The 25,431-nt window shown below is 33.6% G+C and overlaps 1 protein-coding gene across 2 annotated transcripts in view; it reads right to left on the reverse strand.

Moving 5' to 3' along the window:
• Positions 1-20,667, reverse strand: part of LOC129312954 (uncharacterized) — a 29,040-nt gene extending 8,373 nt beyond the window's left edge. Inside the window, exons 1-2 of one of the 2 annotated variants that reach the window (XM_054955756.1) lie at positions 20,653-20,667; positions 631-855 (exon numbers count right to left, since the gene is read on the reverse strand). The gene's annotated coding sequence lies outside the window, so the exon portion shown is untranslated. Of the gene's footprint in view, positions 1-630; positions 924-20,652 lie in introns of those variants that run through there. The other variant, XM_054955755.1, reaches the window with a different exon arrangement.
• Positions 20,668-25,431: the final 4,764 nt, after the last annotated feature.

The following is a 25,431-nucleotide window of genomic DNA, read 5'->3' on the forward strand; positions in this document are numbered from 1 at the left end:
CCCTGGCACTCTTTAACTCGCAGGTAAACCTTATACCTACTTGTACCTCCACAGGCACAAAACATAATCTAAGGCATGATCTAATCCACCGAACCGCCTATGCCCTTCGACGTGAATCCTGAGCAGTCAAAGCTAACTCCCTCCCAGAGCCAGCCCGACTTACTCTCCATGTGAGGGCTACCTTGGCCTAGGCACTCAACCTCACACTTCATATGTCGGATTCCCTCCCCCACTGAGAGGTGTCGAACACTCAATACACTAACCACTTTAGTGCACTGAGCCCACAATACGTAAGACAACACTGAGTACTGACAGTGTGCCATAGAATATCAAAAATCCACACCTTCTCATTGGTGAACTCCCACCGAGATCATGCCTTTTACTCTTGTCTACCTTTCCTGAGTATTGACCATTCAACACTCTAAAGTAGTATAATATTTATAAATCTCATTTCCAAAAAAATTGTTATTAAACAATTAGAAAACATATTTGCACTATAATCAAAGTAGTACCCCATAACCCCTTATAAAGCACATTTAATCTTTTAAAACATGTAATGCATGATAACTAGTAATATTTATTCAAAAATAGCTAAAACAAAGTAATAAGAAATATAAATTCCCCTGTTACCTCAACCCTTTGGTACTAAAAGAGTTCCCCTTGTACAAAATAGGGCTCGGCTTGTTCCTTACTTCTCAATAAGTTCCACCAACAATTTTCTATCGTGTAGCCGAGCTCGCAACGGTCGCAAAGACTCCTAGATCCAAGCCTAACTCCCTCCCTTTCTCTTCTCTTCTTCCTCTCTCTCTCTCTCCCGTTTGTGCGTTTGCTTCCTTTCTCATTTTCTCTGCGTTTCTGCATCAGTTTGCTCCTTAAAATGCTGGTCAAAAACTTTGGGGAAAATTACAAGAAAGGGCCCAACATTTTTTTATTATTGCACAAAAGCCCGGGTCAACTTTGGTAATTTTTCCCATAGTTAAAAATCAAATAAAACCAAACTTTTGCTTAGTAAAATTCGAACTCTGGGCCTCTATTAAATTATTCTAAATTTTAATTTAATTATAGATATTTTATTTTATTTTTGTTTATTTTTTTTAAATAAATTTGAGTCTTAAAATTTTTAGGATGTTACACTGTACTACCAAGATGTACCAAGATATGAGGAAGTATTGGTGGTGGTATGGTATAAAGCGTGATGTGACCGATTATGTGTCAAAGTGCTTAACTTGTCAGAAAGTCAAAATTGAACATCAGAAACCACATGGTATGTTATAATCGTTAGAAATTCTAAAATGAAAGTGGGATAGCATTGCGATGGATTTCATCATGGGTTTACCCCATACTCAAGCAGGCTATGATGCTATTTAGGTCATTGTGGATAGATTGACCAAGTCAGCCCACTTTCTGGCTATTAGAGTGGATTATCCTATAGAGAAGCTTGTCGAGGTGTACTTACAAGAAATAGTGAGATTGCACGAAGTCTCAAAGGATATAGTATCAAATCATAATCTAAGGTTCACGTCGAACTTTTGGAAAGCTTTAAATCAAGCTATGGGGACAAAGTTGAAATTTAGTACTGCTTACCATCCCCAGACGGATGGTCAAACCGAGAGAACGAATCAAACACTAGAGGATATGCTCAAAGCTTGTGCTATTGAGTAGACTAGTAGCTAGGATAAACACTTACCATTAACAAAATTTGCTTATAACAATAGTTTTCACTCGAGCATCCAAATGGCCCCTTACGAAGCTTATATGGGAGAAAGTGTCAATCACCTCTTTGTTAGACCGAGTTGAATGAGAGGAGCATTTTGAGTCCTAATTTGGTAGATCAAACTACTCAAAAAGTAGAAGTGATTCACCAAAAGCTTTTAACGACTCAGAGTCAATAGAAAAGTTATGCTAACAAATGGAGAAAACCGTCAGAATTTAAGATAGGCAACCATGTTTTCTTGAAGGTTACACTAATGACAAGCATTGAGAGATCAATTTGAGCCATGAAGTTGACTCCATGTTTCATTAGTCCCTTTGAAATCCTTGAGCGAATTGGGATACTTGCTTACTAGATTGCGTTGCCGCCTCATCTCATAGGCGTGCACCACGTGTTTTATGTCTCCTAATTAAAGCAGTATCAGCCCAACCCGTCTCACATAATTGAACATGAAGATGTTGAGTTATGGGAGAACTTGACTTATCGAACCAAGCCTGAGAGAATACATGTGTAAAAGAGAAGCAGTTGAGGAATAAGATCATTTGTCTAGTTAAAGTAATATGGAAAGGAATGACCCTCGGAGATGCTACATAGGAGACTGAGGAGAGAATGAGACAACTATGCCCTTATTTGTTCCTTGGAAGTATGTTTTGAGCTATTATATGAATTTTGGAGACAAAATTCCTAAAAGGAGGGGAGAATTGTAACATCCCAAATTTAAATCCAGATTAATTAAGCTTAATAGATTAGTAAAGTGAATCTTTGAGGTGTGTGGCCAGAGAGGCCTAACAGGCATGTTTGATCTTGGTTTTCAGTACCAAACGTGAGTCTAAAGGAGAATCGGATCACCAGGGGATAGAAAAGGAAGAATTTTAGAAGGGAGTGGTTCTGTACTACGTGCCGCGGCATGGGTTTAGTCTGCCACGATGCATGCATGCCAACATGCCTAGAAGAAGCCCTTTGTGCCATGTGCCATAGCATATTGTGCGTCTGCCACAGCAAATAGCTAGAATTTTGTAGTATTAAGTCACGAATCTGAAGTGAAAATGAAGAGAAAACAAAAGAGAATGAAAGAGTGGCGAAAAAGCTGAGCTAGGGTTTGAAGAAAACTAATTGTTGGGAGTAATTTAAAGCCTATAAACACCCAAGGTAAGCTTTCTAACTTAAATCTTTTGCTCTTCTTCTATTTTCTTGATGGTAGAGATTAAGGTTTGATTTCTAATGGTGATTTTCGATCCATAAAGGTTATGGGTCCAAACCCATTGACTTAAATAGAGTTAATGGGGGTAGATTGAGTTAAGTAAATTTGATATTTATGATTTTATAATGATTGGTAATTTCCATAAATTTGGTAGTTGGGAATAATGTGGCTTCATTAATGCCCATTTAAGAGCTTAATGTTATAAATGAAAGTTAAAAGAAGCTCAGAAACCTTATGGGTACTTCTACATTATTTTAGAGTAAAGCTTGAGTATTAAGAAATGATGAAAATGCTAGTGAACAATAGCTCAAAATAGATATTGATGTTTTGCATGGTAAATGCTTGTAGTGTAATTACCATTGGCACCATTCAAGCTTCTTGGAAGCTTTGAGAGCGAATAGTTGAGGGGTGAAACCTATGACCTCTCAAAGGTTTGAAATAACCTAAGAAATTCTATCTTATACTTTTGTGTCTATTAGTTTATTGAAATGTATAAACTAGAGAAAATACAAGTGTAGCTTAATTTGTGAAGAAATTCACTAGATCAAATTTGTAAGTTTTATGCCTTGTAATGTAAAAATTTCCTCGAGAACAATAGTAGTGGATTTTCATATTAATGTTTATTGGGAGCTTAATGATTTTGCAAATTAAGAAGTAACATGAATCTTTATTTAAGAGAAATTCAATGATGTTTTAAAATAGTGGAGTTCAATGATTTTAAAAGTGTGAAGTACAATGATTGTGGTTTGGGAGATCAACGACTTGTTTGGTTTTGAAGTTTCATGAAATGTGTTTGAGAAGTTCAATGATTGTGCAATGATGAAGTTCAATGATTTTAAAAGTGTGAGGTGCAATGATTGTGATTTGGGAGTTCAATGACTTGTTAGGTTTTAAAGTTCCATGAAATGTATTTGAGAAGTCTAATGATTGTGTAATGTGTAGTTCTATGAATTGTATATGTGTGAGTTATGGCATGAATATCCATTTCATGATCTTAAGAGGCGGGAGTTTGCCTAAGAAGCAGAGTAGATGAGAAATTCAAGTGATAAGGCCCCATCTGTGTGATGGATTGCTAAGATTAATTCTATCCTTATTGTTCTACTGGTTCAATGAGGAAGCTAGTTTAGGGTGTATGATACCTCAAAATGAGAAATGTGGGAAACCATGATCCATAAGTGAGTTGGGTATGCCTTGGCCAAGTAATCCCCTCACAAGTGTTTAGGTTAGGGAAGTCAAGGAATATAGACTATCTCATTAAGTTATAGTCGACAGTTTTGTATCAGACTAATAAGGAGGATATAAGAGAGGTGTGATCAAGCATATAGTGAGTAAAGGCACTTTTTGTCTCTATTGAGTCCATAATGATGGCATTTGAGTTGAGTATTAATTTCTGTTATTATGCTTGTCAATAATTTGCTTGATCAATTCTATCTCTATGAAAAGTGCTAAAAGCAATACTTTTTAAGTAGTTGCTATTATGTGAGCTGAACTGTGAATATTAAGTTTTCAAATGTCTCACGTGGATTAGAGTATTAATATTAATTGCCACATGCATTTAAACTAATTGTTATGCATTAGTATGGGCTAGTTGGACCTTGGTTACTGAGTAGTTCTATTCACCCTGTTATCTTCAATGTTTCAGGGAATAGCTCAAGAAGTGTGGATAGAGAAAAACAACCTGAGGCTTAAGATCACGATCATTTTACAGTAGGCCTCTTTATTTTGGGTAATTTATGTGTATGACAATTTTGATTGCCAATTAGGATGTCATTTTTTTTACTTACTTGCATTAAGAGAAAACTAAATTTATAATGGCATTTTGCGTCCTAAGGAGAGAGTTGATTATTATATGTTATGTTGATAGGGCCAAAATACTAATGCAAGTGAGGGTAGTGCATATTATGTGATGATTTATGAAATCTTGATGAAAATTGTGATAAACTCCCCCTTCCTATGATTCTGAGTTAAGGGATTGAGTGGTGGAAATTTAATCTGGAAATGTTTCTTGTGTTTTGGTGCTTTGCACGAGTTAATTTTGGTGAGTTATATGTGGTCATTTGGTGTCGGCGGACATTGGTCCTTAATTTTGGGTTAGGACACTTAAAATTTGTGAAAGTGAAGGTAAAGGAGTAAGTTTTGAAAAGGGTGTCCGATTCTTGTTTTAAAAATAATTTGAGCCTAAGACTAATGCCATTAGTTAGAGCTCAGAAAGAGCTTTCCGTAGACTCCTAGTTCACATCATTCGGAGATTTGGGGCATATCGAAAGTTGGCCCTAAAATTGTCAAATTGACAGCAGAACTCATAATAAAAGTTCATGCATTTGCACCGCGGCACATGGTATCACGAGCCGTGGCTCCTGTCATAGAGGCAAACACGCCACAGCGCATGTTCAACAAGCTACGGCACATGCCTTTTAATTTTTCAAAAAATTTTCTTGTTCCAGATTGTTGTACCTATGTAACCACTTATGCAATAATCCCTTGCTTCCTTGTATTTACAAACTTTGTTTTGCCTCTTTGCAAGACTTGATTTGACTTGAAATTTATAATCTTGTGGTCCCTATTTTGTCAACCCATGAGAATTTTGTATTTAATGATTACTATCGTCTCATTTTCTTAATTACATGAGATTTAGGTTTTAATTGTGGGCTAAAAGGAGGAGGATATTACATTTATCCTTAAACAATTTGCTTCCACTACCTCAAGTCACACATGCAACATGTCAACCTGCACAAATTAGCACTATAAGTCAATTACTAAATTGACAACAAGTACTAATTATCATTATTATCCACAATTAACCATTTACTTCCTTTCGCTTAACTATCTTAGGTATTAATCATTCTTCCTAACCCTTCTATATTAATCATTCTTCCTAACCCTTCAATCACTTTTATTAACCTTAATACAAACCATGCCAGTATTCTCACCCTTAACGCTTCACAATTTAAGGCTAAATCAAGCTTATAGCCCCAAAGCTTAGCCGTTAATTCCTAAACTAGTCACAAATCCTTAGTTTGATCTCCAAGAATCTTTTTATTACCAAACAATAAGAAAAAATCCCTTAAAACTCCCTAATTTAATTTTCCTATAACCTAAACTATGAGAAATTAAGGTAGAATAGGAGCTTAAGGTAGTATTAAACTAACTTGATAAGCAAAGGTTGAAAATATCTCCCAAGGCTCCAAAATCTCTTGCCCTAATAGAGAATTCATCTTCCTCTTCCTCCTTCATATTTTCCTTCTCTCTCCTTTCTCTTTCCACAAATTGATCCATGCCTCTTTAATTAAAGTTATGTCCCATGCACTATGGAGCGTCAAGCGTGTGCTGTAATGTGTGGCACAATGAGTGAATTCCCACCACTGCTCACATACTTTAGTCTAAAACACCATTCTTCTACTTAATCCTATCCATCCAAGAGTACAACAAGTCAAAACACCATTCTTTAATTAAAGTTATGTCCCATGCACTATGGCGCGTGAAGCGTGTGCTGTAATATGTGGCATAGTGAGTGAATTCTCACCACTGCTCACACACTTTGGTCTAAAACACCATTCTTCTACTTAATCCTATCCATCTAAGAGTACAACAAGTCAAAACACCAACTTGCCATCCAAAATCCCAATTATCCAATTAACTCACTAATTTACTAATTTACCTTAATTACCAATTAGTTTTTAGATTAGGAATTCAAGATATTACAAATAGCCTTACCCCTATAATTATCAAGTATTCATGACATTTTTCATGTGTCCCAATTCAAGAAATACCAACTTAATCCTTCCTATGTGATTGAACCAAAAGAGGTAAATCTCTAAGAGAATATGACATACAAGGCTAATCCAAAATGAATACTGGATGTAAGGGACAAGTAACTTCAAAACAAGACTATTCAATTTGTGAAATTTTTCTAAAAGGGTATGGCTCTTAGTAATGCTACTTGGGAAAAGAAGGATAAAATGAGACAGCAATATCTGTATCTATTTCCTTATGTATGTGTTTATTAGATCCTCTTGAATTTTAAGCACAAAATTCTTAAAAGAATGGGAGAATTATAACATCATGAATTCTTAATCCAAAAACTAATAGGTAATTGGGGGTAAATTAGTAAATTAGTAGATTAATTAGATAATTGGGTTTTTGGATGGTGAACTAACATTTTTCCTAATTGGATGATTGAACGAATAGGATTGGGTAGAAGGATAACAATTTGGGTTGAAGTGTGGAAGCCACAATGGGAATTCACTCATTGTGCTATACACCACAACATATGTTGCATATGTTATGGCGCATGCATAGAAAGTTGAGTTATATTGCATGCTTTAGCTCTTGATTTAGAGAGAAAGGGGAAGAGAAGCACAAACAGAGAGGGAGAAAGAGGTGTGGTCTATTAAGGCATCAAGTATTGGAGCATCAAGAGATATTTCCAACTGGTTGCTTATTAGGTAAGTTTCATACTGCCCTATACTTCTATTCTACCCTAAATTCTCTTAGTTTAGATTATAGAGAAATTAATTCAAGGAGTTTTAAGGGCTTGTTTTCTTACCTTTTGATAATAAAAAGATTCTTGAGAGTTAAACTAAGATGTTGCGACCAGTTTGGGAATTAACAATTAAGCTTTAAGAGTGTAGTCTTAATTTAGCCCCAAAATTCAAAGTGTTGAGGGTGAGAATACCAATGTGGGTTGTAGTAAGGCTAGTAGAAATGATGGAAATATTAAAGAGGAGGGTTAATATCTATGATAATTAAGTGAAAAGAAGTAACTGTTCAACTATGGTTAATAGTGATAATTAGTACTTGTGGTCAATGTATTAATCGATTACTATTACTAATTTGTGTAGGTTGACATATTCACATGTGTGGATCCAGGTTATAAAGTTAATTGTGTAAAAGAAATGGTAGGTAACCCTTTCTAGTAGTAAAAGGGCTAAGGTAACTGAATAATTTTTTATATTGATTAATTAGTTTAATTATGTATGAGTCATTATGTAATAAAATATAAGCGTTTTAAATCATTTGCATCATTTGGAAACTTGCATAATTTTAGCATTAGAAGTAATTGGATTATGAAGTACATTATTATTGAAAATGGTTTTTCAATAATTTAAATGGGTATATATATATATATAAGGGAGAATGACAATTAAGGACCTACTAAGAACATTAATCTCAATTACAGACCATGAAATTTTGAAATCCCATGGTCCTTAATTGTGATAAAAAAATGTAGTTTGTGAGATGGGATTCATTATTGCCACTTGGAAATTCACTAACCCAACTTGAGAAAATTTGTAACGTATATTGTGAAAATATGAAACCCCACTTGGAAATGGAATGTTTAACAAAAAGCACCACTTGGGAATTCACTAACTCGACTTGAAAAAATTTCTAACGTGTATTGTGAAAATATGAAACTCCACTTAGAAATCAATTGTTTAATAAAAAACACCAATTTGGACAAGTCACTTTTTGTTAATGATTTTCAAGTGGGGTTTCATTTTTTCACAATATATATTAGAAATTTTTTCAAGTTTAGTTAGTGAATTCCCAAGTGGCGCTTTTTGTTAAACATTCCATTTTCAAGTTGAGTTTCATGTTTTCACAATATACGTTAATAATTTTCTCAAGTTGGGTTAGTGAATTCCTAAATCGCGTTAGTGAATCCCACCTTACAAATTACATTTTTTTATCACAATAAAGGACCATGGTCCTTAACTAGGATTTCAAAATTTCACGGTCCTTAATTGGAATTAATATTCTTAGCAGGTCCTTAATTGTCATTCTCCCTATATATAAGGTCTTTTTCATAGATGTGGATTATACTTGAGAAATGTGAGCATGATCATGTTAGGGGTAGGAGTTCACCCATAAGCAGTAGTGTAAGACTATATGTGTAAAGTCCTGTCTCAAACCAAGCTTTAACATTTCCATCACACAATCACTCAATAAAACAATAATCAAAATCAAAGTAATAGCTCTTTATTTATTTTCAAATAACAGGATTCCAACTTTATAAAGCATATATTCAAATAAGAGGGCTAACGGAAGCATAAATACAATCAAACAACTCAAAAAGCCACAACTTCTCAACCTTGAAAAAGGACTATGCACTACAGCATACAACATATGCACCGTGACATGTGGTGTATAACTAGACTTGTTCCACTTTTAACCCTCCAACCTTACATATGAGGCTCCACCTCACTATATAGTCGGGAATCACAAATATACTTGACTCTTCTAAATGGGGCTTTACCTCACCATTTGTGTCAGGTTCTTACATAACAACACAAGTCACATTCAATTCACATTCAATTCAAAATCAACACATATAAACATATGGAACAAGTTACAAAACAACATGTACTTGCCTAATTTGCATTCAAGCCTACCCACGCACCCTCCACTAGGGCACCCTAACATAATGCAACATCATATATATATACAAGAAAGATTCACATCACAACTCTCTTTTTCATATTCACATGCACTTATGCATCCTGATTGACAACTTAACTCAATAAACAACTTTATACATTTATTTCATTCAAATGGTAGTCATACCACTACCAATTGAGGCTACTCTTTCCTCACTTTCTTTCCTAGCCTTCTTTTGCTCTCTTTACCTATGTTCAAAAGTAACAAAGTGAGACATACATCCTAGTAACTTGAAGGTAATCCCAATTATCAATTAGTAAGCAAAATCATAAACAAGCGATAAAGTAACATATGTATCAATAAAACAATAACATATACATATACAGGAATTCACTCACATCAATCTTGTTATGCTCATGCAATACATTCCTGATTCCCCTTGATAAAGTAATCTCTATACCCAGACTCGAACTTCTAGTCATAAGGAATAGGGCCCACCATACCACTGCTCAAATCAAGTCATTCTCTTTTTGTATGGATGGTCTCTTAAGTCCATCATGGTAGAGTCAAGTTCTATGCTCTAACTTGATGCCTTATACAGAGTAGGATCACAACCCCTACCTTGGTTTAGGGTAACCTCATGGATTATTAAATATCTTAGGTCCATCATGATGGAGTCAAGCTCTACACTCTAGATCATCGAGCCTTCTTCAACCTCCTTACAGTAAAGCCACATCCCCCTACCAAAATCCAGGGTGTATCTTGTGAATGCGATGTATGTTAATGCATATGCCACTTTAAATTTATTTCAATCAATACTCACACACCTGCATGCATATACTTTCACAATACTACTACTCTATGAGTTCATAATACAATACACGTAGTTATATCAAAATACTTGCAAACAATTTCACAAATAAACAAGTAAAAGGATTACTCCAGTTAATGTTAAACCTTGCTACCAAGGGTTACCAACCATACTAAACTCCAAGGGGCGTAAATTCTCATAAGAAACTTCACAGGTGCTCAATCTGCATAACACAATGCCTCTTAGTCAATTTCCAACATATTTCATATATATTGATTTAGCTAAACCAAATCCCTTAACACATGAAATAGTTCAATTGAACCCTTTTTAATTCTCTTATCCATTATTTATAGTCATTAGCCCTATAGGCTACTCAAACAATTGTAACAACTTTCTAACACATTCATTCATGCAAATTCTTACTATTAACCTACCTTTTACACCATTTTGAGCTTAAATGCTCAAAGGTCAACTATTCAACTCCATACTAGTCACAAAACCTTAGTTCTATATTCGATAGCCCATTTTAACCCTTTCTTTTAGATTATAACACCTCAGAATCTCATGATTTGATTTTTCAACCAATAAAATTTAATAAAAAGGGGTAGAATTAAAGCTTAAGATTGCATGATATTTACCCAACAAGTTATTAATCGAAGCAAACTTTTGACTCCAATCATGGCTTCTCCCAGTAGAGATAGCCTCTCTTCCCCTCCAAACGCGTCCCTAACTTTTTCACTTTTGATTTCACGAGCTGATCATGTTAGCTTTAAGTGATTCTTTGATAGTAAGCCGTGATGGATGCAGCTTCTGCCACAACGCGTGGTACAGTGAGTTCAATCTCACTTGTGCTCGTGTACTATGCCTCAAATTATTTTTTTACCCTTTAATCCTATCAATGTAACACCCAAACAATACACAACATCAACTCAACATCCAAATCACAATCCATCCACTAATTACTAATTTACCCCTAATTAGCAACTAGTTCCTAGGACTGAAATTTAGGATGTTGCAATATGGCATTTATTCTCCTTAGTATCGATGGGGTGCAGTATTAGAGAATTCTTCTCCTTAATACTTATATAGGTACGATGTTGGAGATTCTTTCCATAGTGACCATACAGGTATGGTGTTAGAGATTTACACTCCTTAGCATCTATAATATGTAGTGTTAAAGTAACATGACACCCTGATCATGTGTATATGATAAGGGGAATCCATAGTCTAGAAGTGGGACAAAACACCTTTGGTCGGGTGATTCTACCACTAAAGATGTGTTCAAATTAGTGTGTCTAGTGGAGCATATAGATTCATTCAGGGTAATATGAAGAGCTAATGGTTATTAGTCTAGTAGAGCTTATGGATTCAGTTGGGGTAATATGAAGGGTAGATTCAGTCATGTGTGTATAATAAGTGGAATTCATAGTCCAGAAGTGGAACCAAACACCTTTAGCTTGGTGATTCTACTACTAAAGGTGTGCTCGAATTAGTGCATGTATGATTAGTCTAATGGATCTATGGGTAGTCAAGGTGATACGAAGGGAGGATGGTTAGGATAGTCATGCTAGTGTGCAAAAATGATTTTATGAAATGGATATGTTTTTAAATATATAAGTGTGTGTGTTGAGTTTACTTGTTTATAGTTATTTCTATTAATAAATAGATGAAAATTATTTTGGTTACTAAAATTTATCCCACCCATAGTTACCATTTCTTTTATAGGTTTTGATAGTGAAAGGAGCAAGGGAAAGATTCTGGTTAAGCATAGTGTGCTTTTGTCGAGCTTTAAGAAGTTTTTGTAATAAATTTCTTGTGTTGTAAATATAAATGATATAAGTTGCCATAGGAATGCATTAACATATAATGTTTGATGCATCTACATGATTATGTATGTATCTTAGCTTTGGTAGGTGATTGTCTGTAAAAAGATGTAAAATGTAACATGATGGACTAAGACATTAGTGCAAGTGTATTGTGTGTTTGAAAGTGTTGAATGTGTGAAATTTGGCCAAGGGAGTTATATTTGTGAAATTGTGGAAAAGGGGCCCTTTGTGTGTGTGAAAAAGGGAAAATAGGTGGCCAAATTTGTGTATGCATGTGATTTAAATGTTATGATTGCTTAATCAGGTGCAAAATGTCTCATTGGATGTGGCCAAGCCATTAAGACTAGTTAATGACCCGTGGTTTAGATTTGGTTCATTCAGGTTAGGTAAAAATGACATAAAGTAGTCATTTTGCATTCAGGTATTTAATTTTCAAATAAAATATCAAATTGAAATGAAATATATGATAGTTAACTAGTCAAATAAGCTTTAAGTGAACGCTTGAATCACTCTAATTGGACATAATGAAAAGAAATGGTGCACAGTTAAAGTTCATATTAGTAAGCTGCTAATGAACGTGTGCCACAACTCATTACACAAAGTAGGCACTTGTAGCTCTATGCCACATGCCATGAGAAATAGCCCATTTTGCTAAAACACATTGTTTGGCCTCTATTTTCATATTATATGATGCTTGTGCAATCTATAGGCTTCGGCTAAGCAATAATACTTAATTTTGAAAGTTTTTTTAAAGACTGTCAAGAGGTTTTAGGATCTTAACTATTTTAGAGTATTTATTTTTGATATTTTTGATGAATACAATTATTGGCAATCAGGAGGTTTAAAGAATCACTACTACAAAAATGGGTATAAATGATGGGCCTTATTGAATGGTTATAATTATAACCATCTAATAGTTTATAATATTAGATGGTTCAATAAGTAACCCTCCAATATATTTAATATATTAGACGATTATTTAAAAAACTGTCCAATATGTATTTAAATTTTAAAATTTAAATTTTTTTTACATTTATTGGACAGCTAAAAATAAAACCTTCCAATATACTTATTATCTTAGCCCTCTACCCCTAAAATTTTGAATCAGTCTCGGTACCCACAAATCAGTTCTCACTCATGACGCCTCCCCCTCTAAAGATCATATTTGTTCATTAGTTCTCTCATCTCCACACACCTCTCTTCTCTTCCTCCACCGCTAATGACAACACTCTTCCTCTCTCGCATCCTTGTCTCTCCTCACATGCATCATTTCGTAAGTGTTTTCATTTTCTCTTATCATTTCTTCTGAATCTCTTGCTCTCCAAAATGATTTAACATTTGATTTTTGTATTTGATTATTGTATGGATTACATTGGGCATGTTTGATTCTTGATTAGGCTTTGGTTTTTTCGATTAGATTATATTGATTTTGTGTCATTGTTGTCACATGCAAGGTGTTTGATGAAATGATTTATAGAAAGAAATAACCTTTGGCAAAAATCCATATGAAATTTAATTTATGGATAATTTAAAAATGCATGTTAGACAAATAATATATGATTAGATGAGAGTTATATTTAGTTTTTATTTTTATACAAATTGATTGTCTATTTTTTATGTATTTTTTTAACAACATTTAACTAGTTTAATTGAAATTTTTTATTTTTGATTCTTTAGTTGATGATTGAGTGGTATATGAAGTTTCATAGTGATTGAAATTGTATATAAGCATTTTTAACTTACTCAAAATTGTTATTTATATGTAATTTTTAGCTTTAAATAGCATATGATATTATTTTTATGATGATGATGATGTGATTGAAATGAGGGCAAAATGCCCAGGAAAATTTTATTTTTATGCCGTTATGCTTTTGAATTTTTATTTAAAATTAATAGTTTGGCATTTTAAGGGCCCTTTTCTTTAAGCTTTTTTTTAAATTAAAGGCAATTATTTATACAAGAAAATTTTTTGTAGTTGTTTTGAATAGTGATAGAAAATTTCAATGAAAGCAGCTTTTATAAATTAATGATATATAATTTGTAACTTCAACGTATTATTAGATATGGCAAAACATCTAAGAGAGGGGTGAATTGGGTGTTTGAGAAAAATTTTAGTTTTTTTCAAACTTTTTAGCAAAATTGTGTTCAAAGGAAGTTTTAGGAAAACTTGAGTTCTAAACTTTGTATGTAAGAATACCAAAGTTGATTTCACAAGCACAATAAACATAGCATTAACTAAGGTTGCTGAAAATATAGAGTTAAGAGGAGAAAGATTGCAAACAATGGTTTATCCTGATTCAGCTCCTCCTCTTGAGCCTACATCTAGTCCCCAAGAAACTACTTGAGATTTTTTCACTATAACATAAGCTTGAGTGGGTGCTTTCCATCTCAATACATCCACAAGTTCAGTTTAGGCACTTGTGATTCTTTACAATAACTCACTTTACTAGTGAGTTTCATTTCCTAAGAGAACAACCTTTATTGATTCTAAAAGAAATCTCACCTTTACAAAGGTTTTGAGTATGTGTATCACTCAATTGAAACTCTCTAAGAGCAATGATAAGTACAATGAAGCTCTAATACTCAATTGATGAAGATATAGATGATCTTGGCTCAAGAACAATGATTTTCATTTAACAAGAGTAATATGATCATGAATTTCATAGCTCAATGATTTATGAGGTTAATCTCATATAAAGATGAGTTTGGAGTGTTAAATTTATAGCTCATTGAATGAAATAAGTGTTAGAGACATTAAATGACCGTTTAGAGATGTTACACAGTGAATATAGCCATTGGTGCATTTTTTTGTGAGTGACTAGTGCAGAATCATGCATGTTTTGGAGGTTTCTCAAGCAAAAATGACATATTACGTGAGTTTTGGAAGAGCCTTACGCGTGATTTGGTTTATAGAACTTATTTAGTGAAAATGAGGCTTCTAGAGGTCATTTCTCGCATGTGTATAGGTTGTTTCGTGCGTGACTTAGCATTTAGAAGCTATTCAATGTGAAAATAAGCTTATCTATGCATTTTCACGTGTGGACAGGAAGTGCTCCCACGTGAGTTTGAGCACTGGTGCTAAATCACGCGTGGTTGACTAGTACTCTCTCGCGTGATTTTGTAGCTTCATTGTGCAAAACTTCATAATGTTCTAAATCATTCAATATAGCTCCAAATTTGACAAATTATATATCATTGGAAAGCTCTTGAAGTATAGTTTTTAATAAAATAAGTTTCATACTCAAATTATACATATTTTTTGAGATATGATCAAAATAGTATATAAAGGTCAAGACTAGAATTTGTGCAAAATTAATATCTCAACACTCAATTTCTAAAGTTTATATCTTTCTCAATAGAACTCCATCTTGAATAAATAAATTATCATTGAAAATATGTTAGAATATCTTTTCAAATGAGATATATTTCACATTAAAACGATCTTTGTAGTGAAAGATATGACACAAAACATGAGCAAAGGTTAAAACAGATTTTCTACACAATTTTCTTTTCAAAGCTTAGACTTCAAGTTTTCGTGACTTTTTTAACTTAACTCCATTTTGAGTAAATAGAACACCTTTGAAAATTTTATGGAGTTAATAATCAAAACATTTCAACCTTTGTGAGACATATGTGATCAAAGTTGAAAACCATAATTATAAAAAAATTATATCTCACACTTTCTCTAAAGATCTAAAATGCATATTTTGATTTAAGATATCTTGAGCCAATACTTCATGTATAAATCAATGAGTTGAACATAAAGACTCTTAGCCTAATGATATTCTACCTATCAAGTCCAAGGCTTTCAAGGTGTATCCAAGCTTGTATGAATGTTTTTATTCTTCTTAAGCTCTTCTTAAATCATCCTTCTCTTTATCTTTATGTTCTTCAATAATGAGTGTAGCATGCAAATAATGACTTCAGCTTTGTTCCTCTTCATGCTTACTCTCATCTTCACTTTAGATAACCTTAAATGATATACCATAAATAAGATAGTTGGTCCAAGTATTAATATGCATATATCCAAGTTGTGAAAGATAATTCTATAAACACTCTTAGATATATAATCAATTTAAGATAATAAAAAGCATGATGGTATAGAATAACTTTGATGCACACAAATCATCTTTTTAAATCTCATGTAACATTGAACATAAGTAAAAATACTTTAAAGCACTTGTTCTATAGTTTTAGTTAACTATTATATATATGATCACTGTAACATCCTAAATTTCTTAATCCTAAATTTATAGGTTAATATAGGGTGAAGTGAAAATTAAAGTAGGATTAGAGATTTGGATGACTAATTAGTATTTTGACTTATTTGTGGGTTATATGAATAGATATGGGTGATAGGAGTGTGTTTCAGGTCGAAGCAAGTGTACATGATGAGAATAAATCTCATTGTGCCACGAGCCGCGGCGCATGGACTAAAAATTCACTTTATAAGTCGTGAATTTTAAAAAATTTCAAGAAGAGAATCTGAGAAACACATGAAATAGAGAGAGGAGAAGGGCTGAGGAGCTACGTTAAGTCATTTTGGAGTGAAGGAAGGTGATTTGGATTGAAAACTTACCAAGTAAGCTATGTATAACTCTTACCTTCCATTCTACACAAATTTCTCTGAAAATGAGTTATAGGGAAATTTAATCGTGGAATTTGAGGGATTTGATTCTTGCCCAAAAGTAATAAAAATGTTCTTGGAAGTTAAATTAGAGCTTTATGACTGGTTTAGAGCTGAACGGTAGAGCTTTGAACCTGGAGGCTCAATTGTAGCCTTTAGAGAGAGAAAGTTAGGGCAAAAATGATCTAAATGAAATAAGACCAGTTGAGGTGGTGTAAAGTAGTAATTAGGTAGTTATGAACTTAAAATGGATAAATAGAAAAGATTTTACGGATGAATATAGCCCTAAGTAGTAAAAATGAGTTTTTAATCAAAATGGACTAAATGACTAAAATGTGCCAAGTGTGTTTAGATTGGCATATTGGATGCGTGAGTAGAGAAAGGAAGCTTAAGATAAGCTTGTGTGATAGTGGAAATCCACGGGTAACCTTTCTAGTGACAGACAGGGTTGAGGTAACCGAATAACTTCCTTTGTTTGACTATTTATTGTAACTATATGTTAGTATGCCATGTAATGCATGAACTAGTTTTGAATTGAGCATGTTTTATGGCATTGAGTGATTGTGTGTGTAAAACAACTTTTGGTCAAAATGAGCATTGAAATTGTGTTTGGTAATGTAAAGTGATATATATATATGTTATGCATAAGAAAAAGTAAATTGTGAAAAGGGAACCTTAAATGGTTCGAAAAAGCATGATCTGAGTGGTGGGAGTTCACCTGAGAGTATAGGAGATGATAAAGATCATATGGTAAGGTTTCCTTAGTACTCTATTAGGGTACGATGTTGGAAATAATTCTTCTAATGCCTTGAAAAGTGCTGTTAGAGAAGATCTCCTAAGTGCCTATTAAGGTACTGTGTTGGAGATGAGAGATTTCTTAGTATCTTTGTGATATGGGTTAGAGTCAATGATGCCCCATTGTGTGTATTGGGAGAAAACCATAGTCCGTATTGTCCATTAGAACATCTTTGGCCGAGTGATTCTACCACTGCAGGTAAGCTCAAGACTAATGAGAGTGTACATTAGTTTGAGATTAGCCTATGGTTTCATGTCAAAGTGATTTGGAGGTTTGGTTGGTAGAGATCATGCTAGTATTTTATATGATATGATGAAATATCTTAAGATAACATGGAATCCTTTGGGATTAATAAAAAGATGGAAAATGAAATGTGATATGATGTAAATACTATTTTTATGAGGTTTTAATGGTATACTATGTTTACTTTCATATTATTGCATGTGATAGTCAATAAGAGTGAGTTATTCTATTACTGAGATTTTTATCTCACCCCCGTGGTTACATGTTTATAGGATCGATAAGTGATTAGGCTAAGGGAAGAGAGTCTAGACTAGCTTGAGTTGTGAAGCCGTATACTTTGAAGTTGTGTAATGAACTAAATTGAATGATTGTATAAATAAGTGTATATGAGTTGCCATAGGTTGCATGCATGTATTGAATTGAGTTTTTTGTGAAATCAAGCCCGTATTGTAATTATGATTGGTGAATCTTAAGCCAAAGAATAAATTATGATGGAATGAGTAATTTAGGGGCTAAGATTGTATTGTGATTATGATTGCATATGTATGAGTTGAGAAATAGCCAAGTAGGCAAAGTTATGCCAAGAAATGGCATAGTATGTTAAGTTAGTGAATTGTGGAAATTGGCCGTAGAAGGGTCAAATTTTGATATATGAGCATGATTGTGATTACTTGTGGTCAATCAGGTGTATTAGATCCTTTTAGATTTGGTTTAAGATCTAATATGGTCTAATGAGGGAAAAGGATCGATTTGTGCGCTTGGATGCACAAAATTTTTAGAAAAAGTGACGTTTTGCACCCTGGGTGTCCAAATTTTGATCGGACCATTAGATTGTGTTCCAAACCTAACTCATTAGTTAGTATATGAGCTAAGCCTCATGTGGGCGCTTGAATCACTCTGATCGGATGTCGTATGAGAAATTGGGGCACACCGAAAATTTGTCATTTTTGCTGTCAGAATGACAACAAAAAAAAGGACAAGTACACCACCGTGCATAGAGGCATATGCCACGACGCACGTCATAGACAGGATGAGCGTTGGCTCTATGTCACATGCCCCGACGAACTGACCGTTCGCTACAACACACGAACCAAAACTTTAGTTTATTTGTGTGCTAAATTGCATGCAATTGAGATAGGAATGCTGGCGGGTTAAGTCCACTATGTATTTGGAAAGTGTATGATTTATTTCTACTATGTTTTTTCTAATTGAATTGAGATTTAATTGATTTCATAAAGTAAGTCTTTAGCCGAAGCTTTTAAAAATGAAATTTGATTATTGTGAATTTTATGTGAGATAATGGTAACATTGTAGTCTTCTTCTATATTAAGTAGATATAGGAGGAGGTTACAAGCACAATTAGGCATAAGTGGTCAACTCATCTATATTTGTCATCATCAAAACTTAAGCTAAATATAATGTCACAAACCATTATGTCTAATACGTATTTTCTTTCTTATTAGGGCTGTGGTGCTTTATTACACCCAAAAGAACTTACATGTACCATTAAGGTACAAGTCATATGATATAGCATACTCTAATTAGAAGATAATAAAGGCACTTATCACTATTAATTTTAACAATCAATACTAACTTTCTAATTAATTCAATAACATGTTTATTGGTTTTTCTATGCAGTGGCCACAACAAATAGCATATGGTAAGGATTGTGGATATTGTGTGATGAGGTTTCTCAAAGACATCATCACTCATGGGATGACTTTAATCCCTAATATGGTACGTATGTTATTTAGATTCAATTATATGTTATTATGAAATTTAATTTCCTGAAGTAATTAACTTTATTGTCATGTTACATTATTGCAATATTATCCCCATTAATACTATGAAGAATTCGGGGATCGCTACATCAATGAAGTCATTGAGGAATGATGTGAGTACATTTTTCAATTGTGGGTGAAAAATAAGTGACCTGCACATTTTTATTTTAGTGTTTAGAATAATTTTTGCTTAGTATAGCAAATAACTTTGTTTTACTTAATAATATATTGAGCAATTGTATAGGAAACAATTTCTTGAATTTTAGTAAAATTGTTAGTTTACTACAATTACTTTTAGTTTAGTATAATTTTCGATTGGTCCGGATTGAATTGGACTAGTCACTGTATTTACATTGTAGAGTCACTAGTACAAAAATGACTTTTTACAGCGGTTAAAAATAACTTTTTACAGCGGTTAACGAGATGATGTTGTTCCAGGGGATGTAGAAAGTCCCTCTTTTTACATCGGTTATAAACCCGATGTAAACATTAAATTTTTTACATCGATTATAGAGCCAATGTTAAAAATTATATACAAAAAAATTTAAAAAAATTACTTTAACTTTTTACACCGGTTCCGATCCCAACCGGTGTAAAAAGTGCACCTTCGGTTATTACCATAATCGGTGAAAAAGGTGCACTTTTTACACCGGTTGGGATCGAAACTGATGTAAAAGGTACACTTTTTACACCGGTTATGACCATAACCATAATCGTGTAAAAAATATTATATTCTACAATGGTTGTGGTAATAACTGGTGTAAAAAGTATTTTATTTTTTTATATTATATTTATTTTATTGATTTTACCCATTCCTGTGCATAGAAATTGCCAAATCAGACAGCCCAATTAATTTACAATTGTTTATCAAGTATTTATCAACTATACAAAGCTATTTAACTATTAAAAAAATTAATAATTGTCTAAATTATCAAAATTGCCATTCCTATGCATAAAAATTGCCAAATCAGACAGCTCAATTCATTTACAATTGTTTATCAAGTATTTATCAACTATACAAAACTATTTAACTATTAGGAAAACTAATAATTATCTAAATTGTGTCAACTATCAAAATTAAAACATGTCTAAAAGTAACAAAAAACCTCACAAGTTCTCCACAAAATAGGTTGCCCAACGTATGCGGATGTCTTCAATTTCAGCTTCAGAAAATGCATCCGAATTGTCGAACATCTAAAATTTAATTCATAAAGTAGGCATATTAATCAATCTCAAATAACATAATAAAATAAAATTTTTAAAAATATATATATTTACCTCTTTTGTAAATTCGGTCATGCCTAATGTGATAATATTGAGCATGTGCCTCATGACATATAGACCGCACAAGTTTGTCCTCACTGGTTGTCTATGACTCTATATAAGAGGAAAGAATAAATTCAAAAAAAAATTCAACAGAGTCTCCCTTAAAAATTGGACTTCTCAAAAGTTTTAGAAAATTTTATACGAGAAAATTAACAATTTTAAACCAAATAAATGATCACATGCAACAACCTGAGGCTTTATGAAGCCACTAACAGCACTCCCAGCAACAATCAATATCATTAAAAACTAAATTTAAACATTATAAAATTTAAAAATTTATATTCAACACATACCTGGGTGGCGGCAGCTGCAGCAACAGCTCAACACTGAGAGGGAGGGAGAAGGAGTGGTGGAGGGGGGCAAGAGGGAGGGAGAGGGGCAGGGGGCGGGAGAGTGAAGGGGTGGGCAAGGGGAGAGGGGGAGGGGGAGTGGGCGGCGAGGGGAGGAGGGGGAGCGGCAGGACGAGGGGGAGGGGGCTGGGCGGACGAGGGGGAGGGGGAGTGGGCGGCGAGGGGAGGAGGGGGAGGGGGCTCGGCGGACGGGTGGGAAGGCTGGGCGGATGGGGGGGGGGGGGCCGGCGAGGGAGAAGACAAGGGGGAGGGGGAGTGGGCGGACGAAGGGGAGACGAGAAGGAGGGCGCGAGAAGGAGGAGAGGGAACTGATGAATGAAGGGAGGAAGAAATGAATTTAAAAAACACTTTTTACACCGGGTGTCCAGGCACCTGGTGTAAAAACTATACTTTTTACACCGGGTGCCTGAACACCCGGTGTAAAAAGTGACCTTTTTATACTGGGCGCCCCACCCGGTGTAAAAACTATACTTTTTACACCGGTTTCCCCCACCCGGTGTAAAAAGATAACTTTTTACACCGAGTGCCTGGACACCTGGTGTAAAAAGTGTCACATAATTCAAGATAATTACAAAAATGCCACCACCTTTATTTTTTACACCGTTTGCCTTCCAACCGATGTAAAAAGTACCCCATAAATTTTATATTTTGTACTAGTGAGTTGCAGAGGGACAACAAGAAATGCAGGCTGTATATTTTAAAAAAATTGCAATATAAATATTATAAACATATTGGATGTTTATGTAAATGACTGTCCAATATTTGATCATATATTGAACAGTTATATCAAGAACCATCCAATAATATATATATATATATATATATCAATATATGTATTTTCTTGTCGCCCAGGCCCCTAATTTGAATACTATATTGGATGAGTTTTTGAACCATCCAATATTATAATATTAGGTAGTTGTAAAAATTGTCCAATATTTGTTTCACAAATATATGACGGTAGCATATTGGACAGTTAAGTTGAAAAATCTCCCCTTCTCTTTTCCAACTTCTTTTCCTTTCCGACTTCTTCTCTTTTGGGGGGCATGACAGGTGCTTTAATCCTCGAAAGATGAGCATGACAGAGTTTGAGTTCAATTTCAAGCCGGCAAGCAAGACAAAGCAAGTCAACATGAGGTCAAACTCTCAATGGCTATAGACCAGAATGGTTGGAGTGTGTAGGATCACTCTTGAGACTTTCTTCCTTCATACAAGGAATCCTCTTAGTTGGTCGAAGCTAGAAGATGGCTGGACAAACTGCTATTTTGCATAGAGGGAGTAAGATAGGCTAGGTGCTTTTACTCAACCCGTGAAGGTTCATTTCTATTTAGCATAGATAGGAGTATATCTCCAATAAACACTAGAGTATATCTCTACTAACGAGATACATGCAAACACACCAAATAAAAGCAATTTACTTTGGATAAGAGTGGTTTTCCACAAAAGAAAGCCCTGTGACCTACTATGCACCAAGTCCACCATTCAATATGCTTTTTTTTTTTTAGTAGTGAATCTCTAATTGCCTTAGTTTAGATTATATGTGATAGTTAGGTAATTTCGGGACAGACATTACAGATACAATGTAAAACCTCCATAATAATGTTAGGACAGACACTACAGATACAATGTAATACCTCCATAATAATCAAGTGTAGCCCCTCTAATAACATCTATCAACACCAAAAATTGAAACATCACATACACGTCACCTGCTCAAATACTTCCCAAAGAATTAAGACTAGTCCTAAGACGGAGTCATTTAAATTTGCATCCAGTTCATAATAATTGGGGTAACGAGATTCGGTTGGCCATCCAATCTGACTTAACAAGGGATACTCATTATCATCAAAATAATGCTCGAACCTGTCCTTTGTATAATTGATTCTTGTCAATCGAGAAGACAAGTTACTCTTTAGATCCAAAATTTGGTTCGATAAGGGTGTGTCGGCGGGATTGTCAAAACTTTGCCACAAATAAGAATCATTGGATGATGCTAGAACAAAATTCCCATCGTCCAGCATGGCTCCGTAGGTCATTTTTTGCTAAGGTTCAACTGTCCATGTAACTTTAGTGAGTGAAAAACCAGTTGGTGCGATAGAATTCTTATATTAAATGTGCTTAAGGATAATATATTCTATTAAAATAATTTAAACTATTTGATTAGATATTTTTTAAATTTATATGTTTATAATTTATCTTCTAATCTTTAGATATGGGACTTTCTCTTTTATCTTCTAATAGTGTGAGCTGAAGCCATGATCCTTGTGGTATAGGATTTGAGGTGCGAGCATTCTTGACAACGGTTTTGTCTGTTTTGGTCGAACCAGATGCAAACAAGAAGAGACCCACGTCCGTGTTGTTGATAGGACGAAATCCAAAAGCAAAGTCTCCATTTCATTTGGAGAGTGTTGAATTCAAAGCAACTTTTCCAGAAGCCAAATGAAATGGAAGCAAGAGAAGGACGATGCATTGAAAGCAAGCTAAGTGAGGTTTAGAATTAGATATTGTATTAATGGCGACGCGACGTCTTGAGAAAAGAGAGGGAGGAAATATACATGAAAGAAGGGATGAAGAAGAAGAATCAAAGAATGCTGCATGATATTTCCAATATAATTTCCAATGTTGGAAGCCACTGGGATTGGTTCAAATGGTCTTCATGGTCACGCGCGCCAATGTAACTTACCTGTTCAATATTTAAAAAATTGAAGTATCAAACTAGTACAAGTGATTCTCTGGTCAGAGAAAGAACTTGTACAAGTCATGTGCTTCAAATTAGCAAATACTGTTATTTAACATTTACCAGCAATCACTGAATAAATTAGAGAGATTGTGAGGCGTGAATTGGTCAGGGCGACTGAAAAAAATAAAAAGAGACGGGAACAGGCCGTTGCTGGGAGAGTTGCTGTATACATTAAACATATTCCCTCCTGTCCTGTTTGTAGAATATTTTTAAAAATAATTTTTTATTTAAAATGTAAGACACTTTTTAATGTTTAATTTTTTTTTTCAATTTTATCATTTTTTATTAATGTAAAGGTATTTAATGTAATTATATTATTATTAAAAGTCAGTACATTATAATTTTTTATGATATAAATTTTTTTAATATGTGTAAAATAATTAGAAGTGTTTTACAATAAAGATCAAGGGAATATTTCTACAATTCTTATTAATAATTATTGATCTCCAAAATCTTTTTAACTACTATAATATTTAAACTACTATTACCTATATGAATTTGGATCCGGTGGTGTAAGTCAACTCATTCAATGAGTTGTTGGTTCATCGAACTAAGAAAAACCTTAAAATACATTAATTTTATCAAAAAATTTAATAAGTTTTCAATTCTTTCACTATTAAATATATATAATCTGATAACGCAATTTTTTTTATTAATATTTAATAGAAGGTAAAATAAGACATTTGTAATTTAATAATATAATTTATAAATATGATAAAAAAAAACTTTTGTTCTCCGTCACACAAATGGAATCAAAAAGAGCATGAGACAGGTAGAGCACCACGCATTCCAGCATGCCATTATTGAGTCAATATTCCCACATTTAAAAATTCATGATTTACTCAATTACTTAGACAGAAAATAAATTTCCGAAATTTTATTCAACACGCTTTATTTATTCAGTTCCATATTTTGTTTCCATCAAAATATCTGCCGCTAACAACAGCCACTTATCTAAAGCAGACATAAATTTCTAATCTGACTTATTTTTTCCATTTATTTGCCACATAAATAAAAGCAGATAAAGTACATACACAGCTAGAGTTGAAAATATAGACCAATTCAAACTATATGGATTTGGTTAAGTTCAACTTATTTTTATATGGATTAAAAAAATCTTAACTCAATCTAACCTTTGAGGGTTGGCGAATTAAATAGACTAATTTACCAACTCATTTTTTTTAATTTATTTTTTCATGAATTAAAAAAATACCTAAATGAGGGCTTATAATTTGATATTCTTTTATGATTCATTATAGATGTACTAAAATATTAATGTATAATATTTGGACAGAATGTATAAATTGATCCAGTTAAATAAATTTATGTCCCCAAAATTTTTCCCCTTTTTTCTTTTTTATTTTTTTAAAAAATAATATGGGTTAAACAAGCTAACCCTAACCCATCAACATAAACCTATATGATTCACAGGTTATATAATCAAAGCAAAAAAAAAATATTTTTATTTAGGTTAATTTTTTCAACCCAACTTGACTTTTATGACAAATTCAGCCCAATCTATATAACATGACTCATATTCTTGACTCTATTCACAATCCAATTATGTGAGCTCATTACACCATACTCCTTTGGTACTATTTATAAGGCATAGAGAATATTAATTTTGGTTCTATTTACAGAACA

This window comes from Prosopis cineraria, unplaced genomic scaffold (genome assembly GCF_029017545.1).
Source record: "Prosopis cineraria cultivar Desert tree isolate PC_DT_omini unplaced genomic scaffold, ASM2901754v1 PC6, whole genome shotgun sequence".
In the NCBI taxonomy this organism is placed as follows: Eukaryota; Viridiplantae; Streptophyta; class Magnoliopsida; order Fabales; family Fabaceae; genus Prosopis; species Prosopis cineraria.